We start from the raw sequence: 24,663 nt of genomic DNA, 5'->3' as shown, positions 1-24,663 counted from the left end.
GATAACGAAAGACCTTAAGGCTTTTGTTTAAAATCAATCCACTCACTTTTTGAAATCTTTTAGCCGAACTACGGCATTTTGATCCTTATCTTTCATGAAAGGTACGTAGGCAATGGGTTTCATCCATCCAAACACAAAAATAATAAAAATTATATATTCTTTTCTCATCTCTTCAATCAATGTTTGCATAATAAATATTTCATAAACAATAACCTGATACAACAATTTGTGAAAAGAGGTTCCCTAGGAGTACCTAGGATGTTGTGGGTGCCTAACACCTTCCCACAACATAATTACCCCCTTACCCAGATCTCTGACCTTTTATTAGTTTTCTTTGCAAAACTTCTTAGGCTTTTGTTCGCTTTCTAGCCATTCCTTTGGATAAATAGAAGTGCGGTGGCGACTCTATCTTTGTATGATTTACCTCGGATCTAATCAATATTTCCGATGGTGACGAATACACCGCTACAGTCTATAGTTCCATTTCTTTTGCCTTTGTTTTGCAGTTGGCCTTCCTTTGGTGAGACCAAGGTGGCCCCAACACAAGCTAATACAATTTTATCTCTTTGGCATTTTGGGAAATTTTGAACTTTGCACATGACAAGGGTTTTCTGATTTGTGAGCTTTCCACACGAAAGTTGACTTACAAACATACCACACTACCATATGCAATGTGTTAAAGGTCAAATGGAATCATATTGAAGTGGTTAAATGAATTGGTTCTTAAAAATGCAAGTTCTTGCTGGCTTGGTCTAGTTTGTGCATCATGATGATTTCCAATTTTTGAACTAGGGCCAAATGAAATTGGCTCGTGCATTTTGCATGAAATTTGTGCCAAATACGCTTTGCCATGTCCTTGATAAAATGAAAAAAGAACCAGGTCAACAGGAGTTATGGTTTGGAAATGGAAATGTGGTAAAATGGTGATCTTGGTCACGATTCTGGGTCTTGCTAGGCCATTGGACTAGCTTGGCCAATGCAAAAATTGAGGTCCTTGCTCAATGAATTAGATCTTGGACCTTGAAACAAAGTTGAAGAGTGGCTAAATTAGGACATTTGGCATAAAGAATATCTTGAAAATATTGTAATTTGAAAAAGTTATGGACTTTGGACCAAATCATAGGTCATTCTTGCCAAAATGTGACCAACCAACATGACCTAGAAATGCCACTTTGTGATTTCTTGATTTTTAAGGTACAATGATGAATGTTTGGATTCATATGAACATATCATGATGTAAAATGAGGCTTGGAGCTTTTTGGGGTGATTTCAGGTATGTCCATGGGTGAATTCAATGCCTTGAAAGTTCAAAAACCATGACCAAACCAAGTACTTGTAACATGAATGATATGGATGTTTGATTAGTGAATTAGGGTTGAAATTGACTTGAATTGATGGTAAATTAGTGGTGTTATGATAGGATGATCAAATGAGTCAAGGTCAGTGATCAAGGGATGCATAAACTAGGGTTTCTTGGACCACAAGTTTTATCAAGAACCATGGTCAGTCAAATTAGGGTTTTGAATTATAAGGAATGTATTAAGGTGATTCCAAGGACTGGGGTGTGAACAAACTTTGTATTTTAGGGGTCCTCAATGGAACGATCAAGGCTCAAGGTGAACCATGACTTATACAAGCCAAAGAGGGTCAAGAACTAGAGTTGAGATCCTTGGGTGACCAGATGAATCTTCATGTATCTCCAATGGGGACTTAATATCTAATTAGGGTTTTAGAGAGTGATTAATATGTTTTGAATGATCATCAATGATTGTGGGATGTTTGAGGATGAAGATAGGGTTAAGGTGGCTTGGGCACACCTCAACATGATTATAGGGTCTTGAGGCTTCATGATTGGATCCCATGCCTTAAGTTTATGGAACATTGTGGATCATTAGGTACGAATGATTATGAAATGGTATGTGAGGGATGCAATGTTTATGTAGTAGGGTGATATGAGGGTAGGGTAAATTTGAGGTATGACAATCATGCACAAATTTCACTTGATTATCCTATTGCACAAAGACCCAATGGTGTAAGAAACTATGGGAAAACTAACAAAAGAGGACCTAGAAAGTGGGTACCTAAGGATAAGATCATATATGTTGCAGACATCCTTAGCAACTTAGTTGAAACACAAGTCATGGTTCCCGAATAGTGGATGCTTGCAACATATGACGAGTATAAGGCCTATGTTCCATGATTTGGAACTTAAGCCTGTAGGTTTCGTTGGTTTTAGAGGAAACCAGAAAGGGAAGATCATTGGTTATGGAACTATTGGTAATGGGAATATCCCTTCTATTACGAATGTTCTTTTGGTCAATGGTTTTATGCATAACTTATTGTCTATTAGTCAACTTAGTGACAATGGTCATAATAACATTTTTAATCAAAAATCTTGTAAGGCTATTAGTCAAAAAGATGGCATAGTCCTTTTTAACAGAAAGATGAAGAACAATACTTATAAAATCAAACTTTCGGATCTTAAGGATCAAAATGTAAAATGCTTAATGTCTGTTAATGAGGAGCAATGGGCATGGCATAGACGTTTGGGCCATGTTAGCATGAGAAGGATTTCTCAGCTAAATAAGCTTGGATTAGTCAGAGGCTTACCCAACCTGAAGTTCGCTTCAGATGATATTTGTGAAGCATGTCAGAAAGGCAAGTTTTCTAAAACATATTTCAAAGCAAAAATTGTTATTTCTACCTCTAGATCGTTAGAACTTATGCATATTTATTTGTTTGGGCCAGTGAAAACGACCTCTATAAGTGGTAAGAAGTATGGATTGGTCATCATTGATGACTATAATCGTTGGACATGGGCAAAGTTCTTGAAACACAAGGATGTGTCACATTTTGTGTTCTCTATTTTATGATGACAAGTGCAAACAAAGATGTATTGCAAAATATTAAGAGTCAGAAGTGATTATGGTGGAGAATTTGAAAATAAATATTTTTGAAATTTTTTTTGATGCAAATGGCATTTCCGATGATTTCTCTTGTCCTAGAACTCCACGGTAAAATGAGGTCTTAGAAAGAAAGAATAGGACTTTGCAATAAATGGTCGGCACCATGATCCAAGAGACTAATATGGCTAAGCATTTTTGGGCATAAACAGTTAACACAACTTGTTATATTCATAATAGGATCTCTATTAGACCAATTCTGGGTAAGACTCCTTATGAATTATGGAAGAATAGAAACCCCAACATGTCTTATTTCCATCCTTTTGGTTGTGATTGCTTTATGTTAAACACTAAAGATAATCTTGGCAAGTTTGATTCTAAGGCACAAAAGTGCTTATTGTTAGGATATTATGAATGCTTAAAAGGCTACAGAGTCTTTAACACTGAGACACGAATTATCGAAGAATTAATTCATGTTAGATTCACTGATAAGCTTAACCCTAAAAAGTCAAAGCTAGTTCAGAAACTTGCAGATATGAAGATAAATTTCTCAGAGTCTAAGGATAAATATTCTATAGATAAAGACTCATATGGAAAACCTAAAGAAGTTGAAGTAAAAGATTCTGAAGCAACTCAACTAGAACCGGTTGCTGGTTCAACTCATCAGAAGAAGAGTAGACCAAGAACTTCTCATTCTGAAGAATTAATTCTGGGAGATAAAGATGCACCAATCATAACTCGATCTTCATTCAAACCTTCTGAAGAAAATCTTTTGGGTTTTACATCTTTGATAGATCCCACATCTATGGATGAAGCTCTTCTGGATAATGAATGGTGTGTGGAAATGCAACATGATTTGAATCAATTCACTAGAAATGATGTGTGGGATCTTGTTAAGAAAACAAAGGGTTTCCATGTCATTGGAACCAGATGGGTACTCATAAATAAGCTTAATGAGAAAGATGAAGTCTTCGGAAATAAGGCTCGACTGGTAGCATAAGGTTATAGTCAGCAAGAAGGGATAGAGTATACAGAAATCTTTGCACCAATTGACAGGTTAGAATTTATTCCTCTTTTAGTTTCATTTGTATTAAATCATAACATCATTCTGTATCAGGTGGATGTTAAGAGTGCATTCTTAAATGGGTTCATTTCTAAAGAAGTGTATGTGCACCAACCCCCTGGTTTTGAAAGTTCTCAAAACTTAGATTTTGTTTTCAAACTTAAAAAGTTGTTATATGGTCTGAAACAAGCTCCCAGAGCTTGGTATGAAAGACTAAGTAACTTCCTTTTTGGAAAATGATTTTACCATAGGGAAAGTGGACACAATGCTCTTTTGCAAAATCTTTAAGAATGATATTCTGGTTGTGCAAATTTATGTTGATGATATTATTTTTGGTTCTGCTAATGCTTCGTTATGCAAGGATTTTGCTAAGTTAATGCAAGAAGAATTTGAAATGAGTCTTATGGGAGAATCAAGTTCTTTATGGGAATTAAAATTGATCAACATTCAGAAGGAACATACATCCACCAGAGCAAGTATACAAGAAAACTTCTGAAGAAGTTTAACTTATCAGAATACAAGCTCGCAAAAACTCCAATGCATCTTACATGTATTCTGGAGAACAAAGAGGGAAGCAGTAAGGTAAGTAAAAAGATACTCAGAGGCATGATAGGCTTTCTCCTTTATTTAATCGCTTAAATACCTGATTTTTATTCAGTGTCTATTCGTGTGCTATACCCTAGGGAGACTCACTTAACTGCTATTAAGAGAATCTTTAGGTGTATGAAAGGTACTACTAACCTTGGTTTGTTTGATATAAAATCAAGTGACTACAAGTTAGTAGGTTATTGTGACGCTGACTATGCTGGAGACATAATAGAAAGGGAAAGTACTTCTGGAAGTTATCAATTCCTAGGAGACAATCTGATATTGTGGTCTAGCAAAAGACAGTCAATAATTGCATTTTCAACAACCAAAGCTGAGTATATCACTGCTTCTGGATGTAGCACTCAGATACTCTGGATGAAGAGTCAGCTAGAAGATTATCAGATATTTGAGAGTAATATTCTTATTCTCCATGATAATACTTTTGCTATTTGTTTATCCAAGAATCCTATATTGCATTCTAGGGGTAAACATATTGAGATTAAACATCACTTTTTATGTGACTATGTTTAGAAGGGTATTTTTCACTTAAAATTTGTTGATACAGACCATCAATAGATTGATATCTTTACAAAACCCCTTGCTAAAGATAGATTCGTTTTCATTCTGAAAAACTTATTTATGTACTCTTGTCCAAAATGAAAAGATGTTATCAGAATGTTAAGCTTTCAAAACTCTTAATTAGATTATGAGAATTTATCGTTGTTTAATTTTGAGACATGAGCTTTCTGAAGTAAGGAAGTTTCATGAATCAGAAAGGTTCTGATCAGAAGAAATCTTATCAATTTGTCTTCTTGATTTTGAATAATAATTGCATTAAATGGTTATCTTTTTGTTTGATATCATGTGGTTCTTAGTGGTGACAGTTGTCCCACTTTCTAAGCATGCATGATAATGGCGTGACACATTAGGTTTCTATTTATTGGAACTAGGTTAAAACCTTTATATAAACCCACTTCACTCACATTTCAAACTATGCTCACTATTATTCCCACACTTTTCTCTTTCAAACCTTCTAAACACTCTCTGCAACTGTTCATCATCCTTCATCTTCAACATTCATCAATGGATGCTCTTCAACAACAACGACTATATTCTCATCCTGTTACCGAAGAAAACAACCCCAGGATAGAAGATCATCCTGAAATAAATCCCAAAACTCCTATTGATGAACTAATGGTTCTCTACGAAACCATAGCAGACTTCAAGAACCTTAAGGATAATGGTTTTGATTTATCTGAGATTTTGGAACTCCAAGGGTGGAAATCTTTCTTCAAAAGACTAATTGGTCCAGTATATTCAGTGCTTGTGAATAAATTTTGGATTCATGATGTTGCTTCAAAGGACACAATCACTTCCTTCGTCATTGTCATACCCCGATTTTGGTCCTAAATCTTTTATGTTTGTGTGGCATGCTTGGCCTAACTTTACTTTGGTTTTGTATGAGGATTGTGGTTTTGATCCAAAGTCATGGTGTTGTGATTGTGGATATATCTATGGTCTGGGTCATCTGAACAACCAAGTTTCTTGTGTTTCAAGCCACTTTCTAGTCATGTTATTGGTTCATGGATACTATGCCAAAACCCTAACCTTATGGTCTCATTTCATGGTTCCGTTCATTATCAGTCAAGTTACTTTCTTTTCAAAAGTCAAACATTCAAGTCCTGATTAAACCAATTGTGAAACCAATTCCCAATAATTTTCAAACCATTTGTTAATCCATTTCAATCCATTTCATGTCATTGTAAACCATTACATGTGAGTCCATACAAGAAAATACAAAATTTGGAATTTTTGACCAACTGTTGACTTTGGTCAACAGTTGACTTTTTGATCAACTTTGACCAAAGTCAACCCAAAAATTCACCCATAATTGTCCATTGAATTCCATTTACAAGAAAGATACAAAAAATGAACTTTGACCAATTGTTGACTTTGGTCAACTTTGACCAAAGTCAACGCAACCTCTTTGCATCCTAAAATCCTATGTCTTCCATCATGACCCTAATCCTCATCCCTTGCTTCATGTCCATGTTGGCCTTGATTTTACCTTGTGGATTTGGTTTCTTCACTTTAATGCCAACTTGGTCATGCCTTAAACTTTGGAGTTTCTTGCCTCCTACTGCATTTGCCTTGCTGCACCAACTGCTGTAATACCCAACCTGCACAAACAAAGTCCCAGCAATCAGACCGCATTTCACAAGGGATGTCTGAATATTTTAAGTTAATTTTTTCTTTAAGTGATCCCCTGGATAATCTCCTCACCTGTATTGGTCTCTTATACAAACATGTTGAACCAATTTACTTAGATATATGGATAGCAGTGGCGCAAGGTCTGAATTACCGTGTCTCTGATGCAAACTGCATGTCACTAAAGGAACCCTCATCATTAGCTAGTTACAACAGGTTGTATCCAAGGTGAAAAGACAGAAACATAATGCAGAATACCTGTTAAACTAGACCTTACATCATGGTTTAGGTCCAAGCCCCTGTCAAATTTCTGCTTTCAAAACTTAATAAAATTAAATGTGAAAGAATGCAAGATAGCTTAGAGAGTCTCACCATAGGTATCATGGACCAGTTCAAAGAAGTTGTTACCTGTATTGAATGCTCTGCAGCTACACTTTATCAGATCGGTGTGTAAGGGCATTAAGGAGAATTTTTTATCTTTTTGATTTCAACCTGGATGGCATCTTCATTGATCGTGATTTATATGAGTACCAAACTAGGTCCTTCGGTGCAGAACTGCTGCAGTCTGAAATAGATCAAATCACAACATTTTTTCCAAAACAATACCACTGAATCAACCTTTATGTTACTAATCACTTCTACCATTCATTCAATTTCATCTACAAAATAAACACCACAAACCTTGGCCTAGATCAATGCAGCAAACAACAGAGTCATACCTGCATAGGCGATGGCAATGCTAACACGCTTAAACCACCTGGATGACCAACCTTTAGCCAAGTATCCATGCTAGCCCTGTTGCAACAATCCAGCCCAATCCTGCAGCACACTTGAGCAAAGCCTTGCAGCAGCACCATGACCTGACCATTGTAACATTCCCACATGCATTTGGCCTTGAATTTATGATGATGGAGAAGGCTTATGAAAGCTGCAGCATGACACCTCCCTGCAGAAATAATCCAGCATAACCAAACTCAGTCATGACATATCAAAAACTATCAACAAGCCATACCAATAGTCAGGCTATAATGCATCAGCTACTGTTAAAGCATCAAGGTACAATGGCCTTATAAAACCAGTTCAGAGATGCTGCAAGGTATGACGACCAAGGTTTTTTTTTGTACATGAATATCCTACTACTACAACAGCCAACACACACGACAAACTTAGCTGTTCAATAAGCAAAACCAAGGAATGTCTTACCTGCTGCAGGGACATTAGCCACGTTGGAGTTTGGAGCAGTATACCACTCTAGATTCATCATATCATGGTATCCAAGTCATCCTAAGCCAGTTCTTGCTGCTGCAATGCCATAATAGGTACACATGCCAAATGAGATGATTTGCAACCAACATTGCTATGTTGCAAAAGCACTCAAGCAAAGATAGACCAATACCATGCTCAGACTTACACCAGCATGTTGCAATGACAATTCTGCACAAATAATAAGCAAGTCAATGCTAGGCCTAGAGCAACATTAATATTGGAAAGAATCAATGACAGAATGACATTCAAATCCATGTCACACCAGGGAATCCAAGTCAAAACTTGGCAATTATTCTACAGCATGAGTGCCAAAGTGTTTTGTTTTTCTTGGATCAGTTGAAGCACACAACCTACAACAGTTGAAAGGGGCATTAGTCACAGGGCCTGCCAATGTTGTAGCCTGCACCAGAGCCATCATGAACCTCAAACCACAAACTCACGTCAATTACCATCCAACTCTAGCCTGGGAGGAGGTTTCAACATAGCTCATGGAAAGCATACTCAATCCTCACACTAACATGATGCATCAATCATAATCCAAACAGACATACATCCAAGGAAGCTAAGTAATCTTGCAATGTATTAGTTTACAGCAGATAATTGGTATGGCATCTAGGCCAAGTCATATGGCAAACCACAAAAGCTTTTTTCAAACTTGCAGTATGAACTATCATGTAAATATTCCAAAAACTCTAATCAACTAACCTAACACCAGTTGCTACTTGACATCACAGGCAGAAAATGCATAGGAATAAAAGATTGTGCATGAGTTCCTTGTTACCATGATCCAGTTGAACAATGGGTACATTAAAATACCACCAAAAACCCTATGTTCTTTGCAAGCACCTTCCTGCAGTGCTATTGCTCATCATCAAGCCAAGGTAGTAGTCATGTTGGAATTCCTGTCAGGTGGAGCAAGTCAAAAGGGAACACAAAAATGCAACAATGAGATGGAGAGTTAGGATGTCAACCATACCTGCAGGAGCATTGGCTACTTGTTCATAATGGGATGAGGATTGGCCAACTGTTGTAAATAAGACTCAACACCATTGCCTTGAGCTGGGAACTACTGACGCAATGAGTTTGTTTGGAATTGAAAGCAGGAGGGACTGGCCTTGTATCCTACAAAACCCTGCATTTCAAATCAGAATAGGTCAACCTGCAGGGTATTTCAATGCCAAATACATACCAATTTAGAGCAAACTCAAACCTTCAACCATGGCCACAACCTACCCAAACATGAATAAGATTTGCAGCAAACCAAGCTCACCATTTTTTTTTACTGCGGTAAAAAAGGGACACATTAATCAGTCAATTTGCAAAACCTAAAGTGCAAAACCATTAACCAATAGTCAGAGGGCAAAGTCCAAAAACATCCCAAATTGGTATGAGGTCAAAGCAGAGAAGAAAGTTTGTGAAGGATACCTTTTCTTGAATCTAACATGGAAAAGGTCAATCCAATTTCTGAGCATCCAAAGTGCTTTGCAGAGTTACTTTTCTGCAACATCAAGGACCCTTTTGAAACCCTAATTCACGGAATATAAATAGGGAGAATGAATCAGAGAACGGGGAGGCAAAAATCTGAAGCAAAGAAAACCCTAAAATCCCAAAATCAATTACCTGGAGGCCAGCTTCTGCGCATCCTTCACCACCACCGCCGTGACACTTTGTGAGATTTCCTTTCCTTTTTTCCTTTTATCATTCTCATGTATTTGTTGAGACTTTGTTGAGATGCGATTGAGCGATTTTGAGAGAGAGATTTGGTTGCGTTTGAGAGACTTTGAGAGTAAAGATTGTGAGGGCGATACCGAGAGAAGAGAGAGCGAGGGAGCGAGTTTGGAAAGGTTGATTCGTGAGGTTAGGGAGAAAGGAAGAAGACGAGCTTCTGTTGTTTTCTTTCGTTTCCATTTTTTTTTCTGTTTTCTTTTTTTAATTAATTTCTTTTTATTCATCTAACTTAACCTTTTTTACAGAGATAATATAAAAACCATGAAAATGTTTGTTTTGTTTTTTTTAATATTATTTTAAATTTTTATTCCGGTTCATATATTTAGGGTAGTATCTCAATAGCAGATAGTATTTAGTGGCCTAGTGGAGAGAGTTTAGTTGCATAATATTAGGTGGAGAGGGTTCGATACTCATGTGTGGTACTTTTTGCTTTTTATTTGATTTTATCTTCCTTTAGCATTTTTTTTATTATTCTTTTAGTATGTTGATTAATATCTTTTTTATGTTTATTATACTCATGATTTCATTTGTTAATAATGCATAGTTGTTGTATTTTAGTTTAGTTCAAAACCATTTTTTAAACTATAAAAATCATACTTTTCTCGATTTAATATCGAGCTCATTTTACACCCTTGTAAGTCGATTGCTTTTTAAGCATCGCCGTCGACCTCACATAGCTTACTCTTGGGCTTCCTTACAATGAGCCGGTTCCCTTACACTTACACCCATACGTTGTTTAATGCTCATTCATTTCATTTCTTTGATTATTTGATTTGATCATATACTTGTTTAAATATCTTATTGTTTGATTGTTTCCTACTTGTATGATGTATGAGGCATATATTGTTTGATTGCCATGACAACCCCCATTCATAACAAATGTATCCCTCTCCCATGAAATGTATAATATTCTTTCATTCTTTATTCATCTGTTAATACAAGAAATAAAATGAACACCCGATAACCATTTCAAAACAAGACCAAAACCTCGATCCAACGTCGAGTAATCATTTTTCAAAACCTAACAGAACCAGCACGTATTCATCCACCCTTTTGTAAGTCGATTGCTTTATGCATCGCCATCAACCTTGTAAGTCGATTGCTTCATGCGTCGCCATCTACCCTTATCCCTAACACTTCTCCTTGCTCCATTCGTCGATTCTTGTTCCGATTAGGTAGCACCCATTAGATAGAACCCTTTGCATGATAACATAGGTAGGATTCCCATATCCTTTTGTATGATAACATAGGTAGGATTCCCATATCCTTTTGTATGATAACGTTAGGTAGATATTCCCATTTGTAAATCCTAAACACCTAAGTACATATTGCATGACAACTCTAGGGCAGAGCTTCCCCACTTCTAGACCTTTCCGAGCGTCTCCGATCTTGTGGCATGTAGTCCGTTCTATTGCAAAGAGGTAACTGCCTAAGACTCGATTCAGCGAGCTGCGACACCTACTGCTAGGACGTGAACACATCGCCCACTCTCCTTTGACACAACTGGTGTCCTCCTTGTAAGTCCATATTCAGATGGCAACCCCTATGTAGGGGAACTACGTTTGCCCTGATTCTCATACCAGATGAGGTACGTAGGCAGGAGATTGTGCGAGATCTCTCCGGGCGCCTGTTTTGTTTTGTGTTGTGTGTGTTAGGAGATGGATGTAAGCCCAACGATTGGCATTCCATATCCTATTGTCTTGTTGTGTGCTTGGAGTCTGACATAAGTTCAGCGATTGGCAGTTGGTTTCCTGCGTGTGTTTTGGTTCGGATGCCGATGTAAGTCCAGTGATTGGCGTTCGGGCTCCACGTTTGCCTTTTTGTGTGTGTGTTTTGGTTCGGATGCTGATGTAAGTCCAGTGATTGGCATTCAGGCTCCATGTTTGCCTGCTTGTTGTTTGTTTGTTTGGCGTGCGTGTAGCCGAACTACGGCAACTCTGATTCTCATGTTCAGATGAGATACGTAGGCACAAGATGCGATGTCTTGCCGAGTTTGACTAACGACTAACAACTAATCCTTGTTTTCTTTCGCCCTCGTTGCGATCCTTTCTCTCGCCCTCGCTGCGATCGAGACTTTCCCTTTCTCTTGCCCTAGTTGCAATCGAGACCCTTATTCCCGTAGTTAGCTGAACTACGTTTTGCTCTGATTCTCATTCCCGATGAGATACGTAGGCATAAGACGCGATGTCTTAGCGAGCACACTTATCCTTAACCCTTAGGTAGCCGAGCTACGAGGACTCTGATTCTCATATTCAGATGAGATACGTATGCAGTGGATGCGACATCCATGCGAGTCATTCTTCTCTTGACCCTTTTAGTAAATAATACATTAGATAAACATACACCCTTTAGACAAGAAACAAACAAGAGTGGATCCCGTAGAGTACTACGGATGCGTAGGGGTGCTAATACCTTCCCTTCGCATAATCGACTCCCGAACCCAAGATTTGGTTGCGAGACCTTGTCTTTTCCCTTTCCTTTCTCCAGGTTTACTTCGAGCGTTTCCTTTCCCTCCTTTGGGATAAATAACGCACGGTGGCGACTCTTCTGTCATTTCTTTCTCGCCGGTTGTTTTTTCGCACCACTGTATTTTTCGGGTTGCGACAGCTGGCGACTCTGCTGGGGATACGGTTTCCCTAAGCGAGTCCCTCCTAGCTTTTGTAGGTTTCTTGTTTGTTGGGGTTTATTCTTTTGTACAGTTATTTATTTTCAGCATTTACCTGCTTTACCTTATTGCATTCATGTACATATGTTTGTTGTATCTGTGGGTTCTGTGGGTTGTCTGTTTGTTGGGATGGGATATTTTGTGAGAAATAAGCCCACTGCCCAGGCTTGAGTGTACACATAGGTGTTAGAGTGGATAGTCATGAGGCTTGCGTGGCATGTTGCTATGATAAGTCGTTCATGAGACCCACATTCCAGACGAGGTTTCTGTTGGATATATTTTGTCCTATGGGTGTTCCATAACGACAGATATTCCTTTAGAAATCGTCGACTCTGGTGACCATTTCCCGAGAACTCAGTCGAGGCCTCTCCTCCGAGACGTGATTATGTTAGCTCTGGTGGGCGCATTCTCGCTGCTCAATCCGAGGACCCCGAGACTGGGAACTTGCTTTAGGATATCCTGTTGAGGGGAGTCAGCAGAGGTCTTTTATCCCGTAATAATGCCAAACCTTCAGTGGTAAACGTATTATTCTCGACTGAAGGGCTGAAGCTGACAAACTTCTGTTCTTAGAACCTACCAGTGAGGGGAGGGTTTGATCTCTACAGATAAGGTTTCTGCCAGTGGTGCTGTGATGGTGACTTTGGTTCAGCCAAATTTATGGACATTTATTTCTGGGACGCCAGAGTTCTGTCCGTGGTTTATCAATGGGTTCCGTTTATTTCGGATCCCCGGGTTGATTTTGAAAGTACCTGTTCAGAGGATCTGACTGTCATCCGTTCAGTGGATGTTCCTGTGATGATAGTGATGTAATCTCCAGTTCCGTTTATTTCGGAACTCCCCAAGTCGGATTTATGGTGACTTAGTCCCGATGACTGTGACTAGTTCAGAGAATGGGTCTTCAGATGACTTGGTGGCGCAGTGACTTGCATTCATGCATTTGCATCGCATTCATCTGCATTTAACTCGTGTCTATCCGTACTCAGGGTCCACTTTTTGATTAAGATTCTGGTTGAGAGATATCCAGATGTCAGAATGTTATTGATGAAAAATTATCTGTCTCTATGAAACCAAAATCAAAGGAATATTCCTGGTACGGATAGACATTGCATGCGTGAGTCATACTAACCCATTTGCTGTTTTGAAGGTGTTAACCGGTGCGCATAGCTCTTCCATTCAGACATACAGTCAGACTCAACAAATCCAAGCTGATGGATCTTCCCAACGCCGACATCCTTGAACTGAAAGAGATGATGAGGGGATTGTTCAGTATTGTGCAAGGGCTTGCCTTGGGGCAGAAAGCCATGTCTGAGAGATTGGAAAGGATTGAGAGCTGGATGGTCAAGGAGAAAGTTCAGGGAGAGGCTCAATCATCCGATGTAACAAATCCCTCTGGCTCGGTAGCAAAGAAACTCTCTGATAGTGGTCCGCTCAAAAAGGAGGTTGAGTCAAGTGGTGTGCCAGCAAAGAGAGAACGCAGTAAAGATCGTTATCATCCTTATGCTGTTGCTGTAACCACTCTTGTTGGTAACTCACTCGTACCCCCGCAACAACCACCACCTCAACAGAAGGCACCGAGAGCTAGGAGCCAGGTGAAGAAAAAGAAGGAGGATCGTCAGTTTGAGGAGCCACCTGTGACCTATACCCTTCTGTTCAGGAGATTGAGGGATTTGGGGTTAGTCCGGCCAAGGATTTTGATTCCCATAGCACAACAGAAGAGGCCTGCACACTATGATGAGAATGCCAGTTGTGAATTCCATTCTGAGGCACCCGGGCACAGTGTTGAGGGTTGTAGAGCTTTCAAGCATGTCGTCCAGGACATGGTGGACTCCAAGACCATCAGCTTGGCCCAGATAATGAATGGGGATGTCAACCCGGTACCCAGGCAGGGTCCTGTAAAAGTGAAGATGGTGACAAAGGTCAAGAAAGGAATGGAGATGGCTGAGGAAGATCAGCTAAAGGTTCCCCTGGCTGTGGTTCCAAAACCTCTGGTGCAAGATGGAGTCTTCCCTGTGGTTGATAATTGTTGTGCGGCCGTTGCCACAGAGGAGTGTGTATTGATGGGAGACACGACCCAGAAGATGAAAGAAGTAGAAATGGACATTGGAAAACTTGAAATACCCAGTCAAGCAATCGAAATCGTCCAGGTGGAGAGCGCTCTTGTTGTCGAGAAAGAGAAGAAGCTGTCCATTTCTTCTTATAAACAAGCTCTAGAGGTGGTGAAGAACCAAGAGGCCCGAGGTTGGGGCAGGATCATCGACATAGTGGTAAAGGCAGACATGTTCGGGATTGGTTATCCAGATCAAGAGTCGTCTAGACCAAACAGAGGACGTCGTCCACCGTACCCCTTTGTCAGTGCAGGAATGTTGGATCCTGATCATGCTTGTTCAGTGAGTGAAGAGATTGACTGTGACCGCGAGCTCGAGCTGTGGATAAAGTCGTGCGTACCAGGCGATTAGAAGGTCTCCAAAAGCATCACTGTCGCTCATCCGGAAGTGTAGTATTTCTGTTTTAATTTTGTTTGCATGAAAGCCATACGTTTTGCCCGAAACGTACTGGTCCATTGTAAGGGCCATCTCATGTGTTTCATTTTGCAACGTTTTGCATCGGTAATAAATGGATGTTTTTGTGATTAAAAGCGGTGTTCCCTGTTTTTCATTTTTTACAGTTTAAAAAAAATAAAAGTGGCAATGTTTTTCGTTTTTCTTTTGAACTTGTCTCGTTCCAACCTCAAAAGTGATTACCCTCCTGATCTCATCGATAACAATTTGGTTACACCTTTGTATGACTTCGACAATTCGATCTATCATGCCGAAGGAGAAGGCGAAGAAGATTGTGATTTGTTGGAATTAGCCGGGTCGTTGAAACCAGAGGAGAAGGTGATTCAACCGCATGAGGAGTGCTCAGAATTGTTGCTCCAAGCACCGCCGAGGTCAGAAAGCGAATATTGAGGCCGCTTCAGAGGCAAGTCAAGAACAGGATGGTATATGTGCGCCTGGTTGTATCTAGATACACCAAGGTAGGATACTAATGTTGTGGAGGCACGAGTTACCATGGAGAGAAGACTGTCCTCCAGGGAAGTGGAAACCGGTGCTGAAAGATGAGAATGTGTGTGGACTGTCGAGATGTGAGCTGAGCTAATCTGAAAGATGAATTCCCGGTACGTCACAACGAGGTATTGGATTGATTATAATGCTCAGTTTATCTTCATGGATGGCTTCTTGGCCGAGACCAGATTGAACTGTTGCCAGATGATATGACGTAAACCATGTCCATCACACAAGGGGCACCTTCTCGTTATAAGGTGATGTCGTTCAGTATTGAGAAGGCCGGTGCCAAGTATCAGAAGTCTAGGGTGACTTTGTTTCATGATATGATTCATCGTGAAAGCAAATGCCATGTTGATGACATGATGGCAAAGTCCCAAGCAGAAGAGGGGCATCCGATGGATCAAGTTGTTTGACAGGTAGAGATAACTCATACTGCTGAGTTCGAATTAGCGCACTTATGGAGTGCTGTCTAGCAAGCTGCCGAGGCATGTTGCGAACGAAAGAGGAATCAAGGTTGATCCTGCAAAAAAAAAAAAAAAAGGAACAGTACTAGAAACGCCTGAACCATAAACAAACGAAAAAAGAAAGAAATCAAATGGTCAGATGGAATGAGGACTGCCAAGGGGCATGGAAAGACAAAAAAAAAGGAGTAGCGAGAACCTTTGATTCTGATACCTTCTGGGGAAGAAACGACATGCTAATCTGGTACCTGACAACCCTTAAGGGGTCTATGAGGTGCGTATTGAGTCAGTATGACTAGTCTTGTCGAAAAGAGCACGCAATTTACCTAAGCAAAAAGTTTATCGACTGTGAAACAATACACTCACTGCTCGAGAAAACTTGATGTACTTTGGCATAGGCTGCTCGCCGATTGAGACAGTGTATGCTGGTTCATACCACCTTGTGGATGTCCAAAATGGATCTGATCAAGTATGTGCTCGAGGAGCTAGCATCGAACGGACGGGTTGTGAGAGGGCAAGTGATGTCGACTGAATACGATATTCAGTATACCTCCTAGAAAGCAACCAAGAGGAGGGTATTGTATGGTTATCTCGCCCAACAGCCCACTGATGATTGTCAACCAAGGAAGTCTGAAGTCCCTGATGAGGACATCTCGAGGTACTCGAATCGAAAGATTGAGAGTGACCGATCCCGGAGGAGGGGCCTGACCCCGAATCCGAACGGGTTTTGATGTCTGATGGGGAGAGTTTAAGGTGAATGAGCTAGTGCTTCCCCGATAACATTTGAACACACCAACGATGGTGGCTGACTACGAAGTTGGTATCCTGAGTGTCGTACTTCGGTACGTACATCTACCTGGGGCAGTGGTACCCAGTGAGTGAAGCGTGTTGTTAACCGAGAAGTGCGACCTCGTGGGTAGCATGGAAGAGATGTGGTGTTGAAAAGGATCCTTCCTCCTCAAGACGATCGTGGGGCAAGTGGATAAACAATTATGAATGTCCGTTCGTGGTCAAAAAGGGTTTTCTCTGACAGAGCCTTGTTGCTGACGACCACGGATGATGAGTGTAGCGGTGTATTCGTCGCTATATGATCTATTGATTAAATCATAAGCAAAGCATACAATGATTTTCGAGTCGCCACCGCACTTTTATTTATCCAAAGGAATGGCTAAAAAGCGAACAAAAGCCTAAGAAGTTTTACACGTAGAAAACTAATAAAAAGATCAGAGAGTCTGGGTAAGGGGTAAATTACGCAATGGGAAGGTGTTAGGCACCCACTACGTCCTAGGTACTCCTAGGGAGCCCTTTTCACACTTGTTGTATAAAATTGTTATTTGTTATGACATAAATATCGTGCAAACATGATTGGGATGATGAGGAAAAGAATATACAATTTTTATTGGGTTTGAACGGATGAACCCGTTGCCTACGTACCTTCCATCAAAGGTAAGGATCAAAACGCCGTAGTTCGGCTAAAAACTTCCAAAAGTTAGTGGATTCAATTTTAAACACAAGCCCTAAGGTCTTACGTTATCCACGGGAGAAAACTCAACCTTATACAAACAACAGGTCCACCATGTGAGAACAGCTTCAACTTGCTAGTGAGGGGTTAACCCTATAATAAGCAAGGAAGACTTACAATTCAATCAACTAAGGACAAATAGGTGAGATTGACATCAACCAACTAAGATAAATCAAACCTATAGCTCGTGTATGAAAACTTAGCAAGAATGGACAAAGCCACAAAAACATTGAATGGGTGAAGTTAATTGATTATGAGTATTCATGAAAGGAGGGTCAAAGTATGATTAAGATTAATTCAAGGAAGTATTATGAAATGGAGTTTGAAAAAAAAGTCAAGGACTTGGGTCCAGGTTTTCAGTTTGTAAAGCATGAAGATGTTTGCACAATATTTATCTCAAGTTTTAAAGTAATGTGTGAAAAGGTTTAGGACATAATGGGGATGAATGGATGAAGATGGATTGTAAAACTTCTTAGAAGGTTCACCTCTTGAGATCATATAGAAGATGATTCGAGTGTGTCCTTTGGAATGGGCAATAAGCAATAATAAAGTAAGCAAACAAATGATATCGGATGCCACTCAATGGTCTTACTCCAATCTCACAAGCAAAAAGCGGATACCGGATACCAATAGATGGATTTACACCAATCTCCTAAAAAAGGAATGGATATCAGAGGCCACTCAATGGACTTATACTAATCTCCTCAACAAAGAAAATGAAAAGAAAGTGGATACCGGATGCCAATCTGTCTGGACTTATACCAATCTCCAACAAAGGAAGCAAACACTTGGATGTCAGATGCCAATCTATCTGGGCTTATTCTAACCTCCAACATATGATCATAGGAATACAAATGCCAAATTACACGGACTTACAATTGCATCCTCACATACAATCAAGCAAAGCAACTTATGATCACAGGAAAGCAAATGCCAACTTACAGGGACTTATAATTGCATCCTCACATAAACAAAGAAGCAAAACATGGATGTCAGATGCCAATTTATCTGGGCTTACTCTAACCTCCACAGTATGGTCCTAGGAATACAAATGCCACATCACAGGGACTTATAATTGCATCCTCACATACAATCAAACAAATGCATCAAGCAAAGAGATGAGTGGCCAATGAAATGGTCTTACAACTCACTTCCATATCATAGAAACAATGGCCAAAGGAATGGTCTTACAATTGTTCTCAATGGGGAAAAACAACAATGATATGATGTCACAAAGACAAATGAGATGATCATGCAATAATGAGCAATTAATGATGATAAATGCATAGAGCATACAAGCAAACATGTGCATATGAAGATAAGCAATCAATCAAAGCATTCAGCACACACTATAACCAAACAAGGAGGCTCATACAAAAGGGTTAGGCATTAAAGCCAACTGGAATAGGGTCAATGGTGCTCTTAACCTTGCCATTGAAGGGCTAAGGTGAAGCAGATGAAAGGATATGAGGGGTGTGCCTCATTGCTCTTATCCCTGGTCAGGGAGAGCATTGAATATCAGAAGGTGTGGGAGTTCAGAAAGTAGGAACTCTCTCCACAAGTAAGACTCTATAGATCTTGGGCTTGGATCTCAATGCTACAACCATGTAATGGGAGCAAGGAGAAGACTCACAGAATAGTAGGAGATAGGTTGCTTATCTCTTGGATTCTACCAATTGCCTTTCTTGAAGGACTTTTCCTGCTTGGGACAAATGTAAACACACACAAGCATTGCCTCTTAAGGAGGACTTCAGACAGTTGCCTGGCCAAATAACAGGCCAGGTCTTCCAGACTACATGAAGAAAAGGGATTATACCTCAATGCAAATTTCTATATAGCAAAGCAAAGCAAGTTCAAAGAACTAAGCAACTAATGGTACCTGAAATAGTCAAACAGAATCAGTACACAATTCAAAAGTTAAAGCAAAAGGAAGTAGGAATCAACAGTCAAAACAAACAGACAAATGTGCAATGCACAAGTCTCAAGGCATATGAGCCAAGCAACCTACAAAACAAAGAGGTTAGCTTATGATAATCAAATAAGCTCATTCAACTTGTATAAGTTTCTTTGAGACAATTGCTTCTTAACCTGAAAACATGAACTCAAACATAAGCAATAAGACCACTAGGACAAGCCTAGGGTCAAGAGAGGATGAGAAAGTCAAAACAGCAAGTGACATTCAATAAAAATCAAATTCAAACATTTAAGAAGCAAACTCAATTGGTTTCATGTTCATATCATGCATCATTATCATTTCATAAGCAAAAGAAGTCAAAGCATGGCAAATGAAAGCTCATAGAAGTCAACAGCAAGACTTAACTCAAAACCAATCATAAACAATTCCAAAAATCATCAAATAATTCATGATCAATTATAATCCATAATATGACATGCATATAAAATTTCAGCTCAATTGGATCATGGGAAGATAGTCAATGAAAATCAGAAAGTCAAAACAATTTCAAACATGCTCAAAGAAGTCAACCAAACATGCATCAACTTCAAAAATTCATAAATCAGTGATAACATATAAGAAATGAATGGGATCAACACCATGGCAAAGCTTAAGATGTCTAGTAATCACATACCAAATTTCAAATTCATCCAATAAAGTATGAGAATTTCACAAATGAAATGGCATGATGTGTCACAAAAAGTCAACATAAGACCAAACAGGGGACAAAAATCTCAAACAAATGGAAAATGCCACAAACAAATCCATAAAATATCACATGTAAACTAGACATTAACAAGCTCAATCATGCAAAAATTCAATCCATTTTGAGGTCAAGAAGCATGACTATGAAAATCATCAAGTTGCACATCAATGGTGTGACACAAATTGTCACACCCTTCTTCAAAAAATCATAACTCAATGACCAGAGAAGATAAATTCATGAACTCTATGCCAAAATCACCATGGATGTGTCTAGTTTGTGTACAAAAAATTTCAAGGCCATTGGGTAATGCATCATCATTTCACAAAGGTTTTGGTAAAAGGTACAAAATATGGATACATGTTACAAACCCTAATACCATTTAAAATCTACTCATGCAAAAAATCAGGAAAAATTATGATAAATAAGTAGAGATCAAGCAGAGCATAATGCCAAAAATTTCATGAAATTTGGATCACAAATGGATGAGATATGATTTTTATAAGATTGGGTAACAAATGAAATAAAAATTGCAAAAAATTAATTGAATTAATGGATTAAATAACCGGTCAGTGGCAAACTTGTAATAACATTAACCACTAATCAAAACGCGGCGTTTTGGCCAAGGAAACGGAATGTTGTGATTGGCTGCTTAATGGAACAGTAACAAGATGCATGCAAACGTGTTCAAGGCAAATTCTGGAAAAATGGATTTAGGGTTTCACGTGTACAGTGTATCTTCATCTTCATCAACAACTCGTTTTTTTGCCCAGAAATGAACAACCAACATACCATTCTAATCAGCAGACAATAAGCATGCATAATCTACCATTCATTTGCATAGAAACACACTAAATAACATGAATCGAGCAAAAATAACATTTAACATCAAACTTGAAACTTAGATTTCTCTCAGCATAGTTAACCATTTTTAATGATTCAAGTTCCAACATGACCAGCACAACAAGACCTAGCTAAAGCATGGCATAGTTTTAAGAAATTGGAGATTCGAGTTCTTACTTGATTTTGAAGAAATGGAGGAACAGTTGTTGTTTTAGTGATTTGGTCCAAAACAGATGCTCTATCCAACTTGCAATGATGAATGATCAAGTTACTTTAGCTCAAGAATGCTTGAAGGAACTTCAAATCAACTCTGCCATGGACGAATGCTTAAGGTAGCAGTGCTGGAAAACTTGCTTACAGTCACCAAAAGAGGATTGAGAATGCTTCAAAAGTGTTGTTAAATGATGGACAAACCAACCCAGACTCGTGTGCTTTGAGGTTTTTAGCAAAAGTTCAAAAAATGAAGAAATGAGATTTTGAGAGAGAGAGTTTTTCTGTTCTTGAATGGTGGCTGCTAGGGTTGCAATGAGCAGAACAAGTGGTATATATTTGCTGTTTAACATGCTAAGTAGGATTGCTAATCACAATTAGCTTAAATGAGTTGCTTTTGGCCATTTGCTAAAATTCCACCAATTTCACATGGGGTGTATGTGCTGCACGAAATTGGGCTTGTAACAAGTCATAAACAACATTTCTGAACTTATTTGAATGGCAAAATTGGTTGGGAATGGTTAATTTGAAACTTCACTTTTTCACCTCACTTGAAAATAAATCATGTAAGTGCAAAAAGGCCATTTTGATTGGTGATGTTTTGATGCATGATGGTTACATATTTGGAAAGAGGAGATCAAATGTGACTTGTTGCAAAAAACCCCACCCAATTTGGCCAAATGGTTTGAGAGATATGGCCTTTTGAAGTTCAAAATTTTTTGAAAATGAATTGATCATATCTTGCCAACCATACATGGGAATTGAGTGTTCTTGGACTTTTTGGAAATGGGAGAACAAGATATTCAACTTTCATGTTGGGCAAAAATTCATTTGAAGCTTGTATCATGATGCAAGTTTGGGATCAAGAAGTTTCCATTTTTGGCAGGTGAAAATTACAGGTCAAGTTTCTATTTTTGGAAATTTTCTGTTTGACTTCAAATTCTTCCATGATGATGTTTGACATGATATATGAGGCCTATATGGACATGAATGAGCTCCCCCAAACCAATTCCCACCATCAAATCACTGATTAAATCCACAGTTGACCAAGTTTGACTTTTCTAGGGTTTTGCTTGACTGAACCACCTTCTGATGAATTCCAAACCCTAATTTCTTGAGATCTTGATTCCAAATGATATCACAACATATATGAACTCTTGATTATTGATCATGGTGCCCAAATTCTTCAAGAATGGCCACCATCCACTGTTTAATGACTGATTTGACTGTTTGACTGATGATTGCTTCAGCTGCAAGTAACATGGTTAGATGACAATATTTTTGTACTTTTGGTTAGCCAACATATGAAAAGCAAAGATATACCAATGCAAAGCATGCTTGGTGATCAAGAACCACACTCACAAGGCAAACCTACCCATTAGGAGGGAAGCTAGGGCATGCAATGATCCTTGAGGCCATGATATGATATGATATGGGCCATGAGGGATCTTAGGGCCAAAATTGGGGTCTTACAGATGCCCCTATTTAAGGTCATTCTAGCCGGAGAAGTGAAGTTTAGAAATCTTCATCTCGACGCGGTAGAATGGGCTTAAATAACAGTAATGAGACAAATTTTGGTCCCTAAGAGACCTCATGATGCAAATGTATGTATGCAAAAGACACAAACTCTGTGGGGAATGTGGTTCACACAGAAGAAAAGACGATCCATCGGAGTAATACACTCACCAGGAACAGAGACTCTAACAAGACTCTAGTTGGGGATAGTAAGAGAAAAAGAAATGCGTGAACAAGACACGACTCTGATTAGGGAAACAGAAAACAGACTGGAGACCTCACTGGGGAAAAGAATTCCAAGGAAAATAAATCCATTGGAAAGACACAAGCTGACTCCTGGGGAGAAGCAACAGGAAACTTCAATGAGGAAGCACCAAAGAAATGAGATGTTACCGGTATAAGGGTAACAAGCTCAGGAAGAATGAATATCTAAGACCGGTATAAGGGTGAGAGATATCAATCAACCAACATCTGAGAAAGACCTGAAAAAGGTACATAAACTCAGGAAAATCTGACTCCACAAGGGACCGAGGTCATAATAGGGAGCAGAAAGGAAGGAACACCAGGGATACCGGTTACTGGGTATATAATAGGTGACCGACCGAAACGTGAATTGGTATATATGCCAAAACACTCATCATCCGAAAGGAGGGCTTGAAAAAGCAAATCGACTTACAGGATGGACATTCGAATCCACTACGGGAAAACGAATCTTACTCCACTGGGGACACAAACCCAAAGAGTGCATGAGATACAATATCCATTACCGGCAGACCGTGGATAAGAATACTCGCATGAGATATATTATCTATTACCGTCAGAACGTAGATAATAAACTCGCATGGTAAGAAACACCAGAGATACCGGTTACTGGGTATATAATAGGTGGTCTACCGAAAATGTGAATTGGTATATATGCCAAAACACTCATCATCCAGAACACAAACTAGTTAAAGGATGGATATTCGATTCTACAAAGAATACGAATCTTGCTCAGCTGGGGAAAATCAACAAAGGATTCCAACTAAAGAGCGCATGAGATATATTATTCATTACCGGCAGACCGTGAATAATATACTCGAAAGGAAAAGACACCAGAGATACCGAAGTATATAATAGGTGACTAACCAAAAAGAGAGACAATCGATACCAAGCATCCGGGTAAACGAAAGACAACTCAGAGGGATAAATTGCAAGCATCCGGCAATTATCCAACAACAAAGAAATATTCGATTCCACGAAGGGAAATAACGAATCTTACTCAACTAGGGAAACACAAAAAGCTTCGACTGAAGAGTGCATGAGATATATTATTCATTACCGGCAGACCGTGAATAATATACTCGCATGGAAGATTATCCACAACCGGTTACTGGGTTAATAAAGGATAAATCAACCGAAAAGAAAGGCATCGGGATACCAAACTAGGTATATAATGATGACCAATCAAGGGGGCAACAGACATTACCAACAAGAGGGTAAATGAAAGGCGACCTGCTGAGGATTCACTGGTGAAAATCAATGATCCAGGGATGAATTGCATAAACCGCAATTATCCACAACAACAGGCTGGGGATATAATGATGACAATCAACTATCCGGGGAACGCAATCACTGACAAAAGGTGAAAGGACCCACTGGGGATAAAATTGCTAGCATACGGCAATTATCCACAAAAGATTTGCTGGGGATATAAGTGCTTATCTGAGCAACTTATCCGAGCAAAGGAAACTCAACATCAAGAACTAGATGGAGATAACCACAAATTTAGGGTTTACATCTACCGAATACGGGGTAGAAAACCGACAACTCCGCGTGGGGATAGAACAAATCACAAATCCGCACGGGAAACCAAAATAGGGTTTATAATAAACCACAAACTGCTGGAGAGCAGGAAAGTAGGATTTACAACTACCGACTGTTAGGTAGAGAACCAACAAATCTGGCTGGGGAATAAAAGGTGTATAACCACAAATTCTGCCAAGAA

Source organism: Lathyrus oleraceus, chromosome 7 (assembly GCF_024323335.1).
Source record: "Lathyrus oleraceus cultivar Zhongwan6 chromosome 7, CAAS_Psat_ZW6_1.0, whole genome shotgun sequence".
Classification (NCBI taxonomy): domain Eukaryota; kingdom Viridiplantae; phylum Streptophyta; class Magnoliopsida; order Fabales; family Fabaceae; genus Lathyrus; species Lathyrus oleraceus.
Note: the sequence above shows the minus strand (reverse complement) of the source record.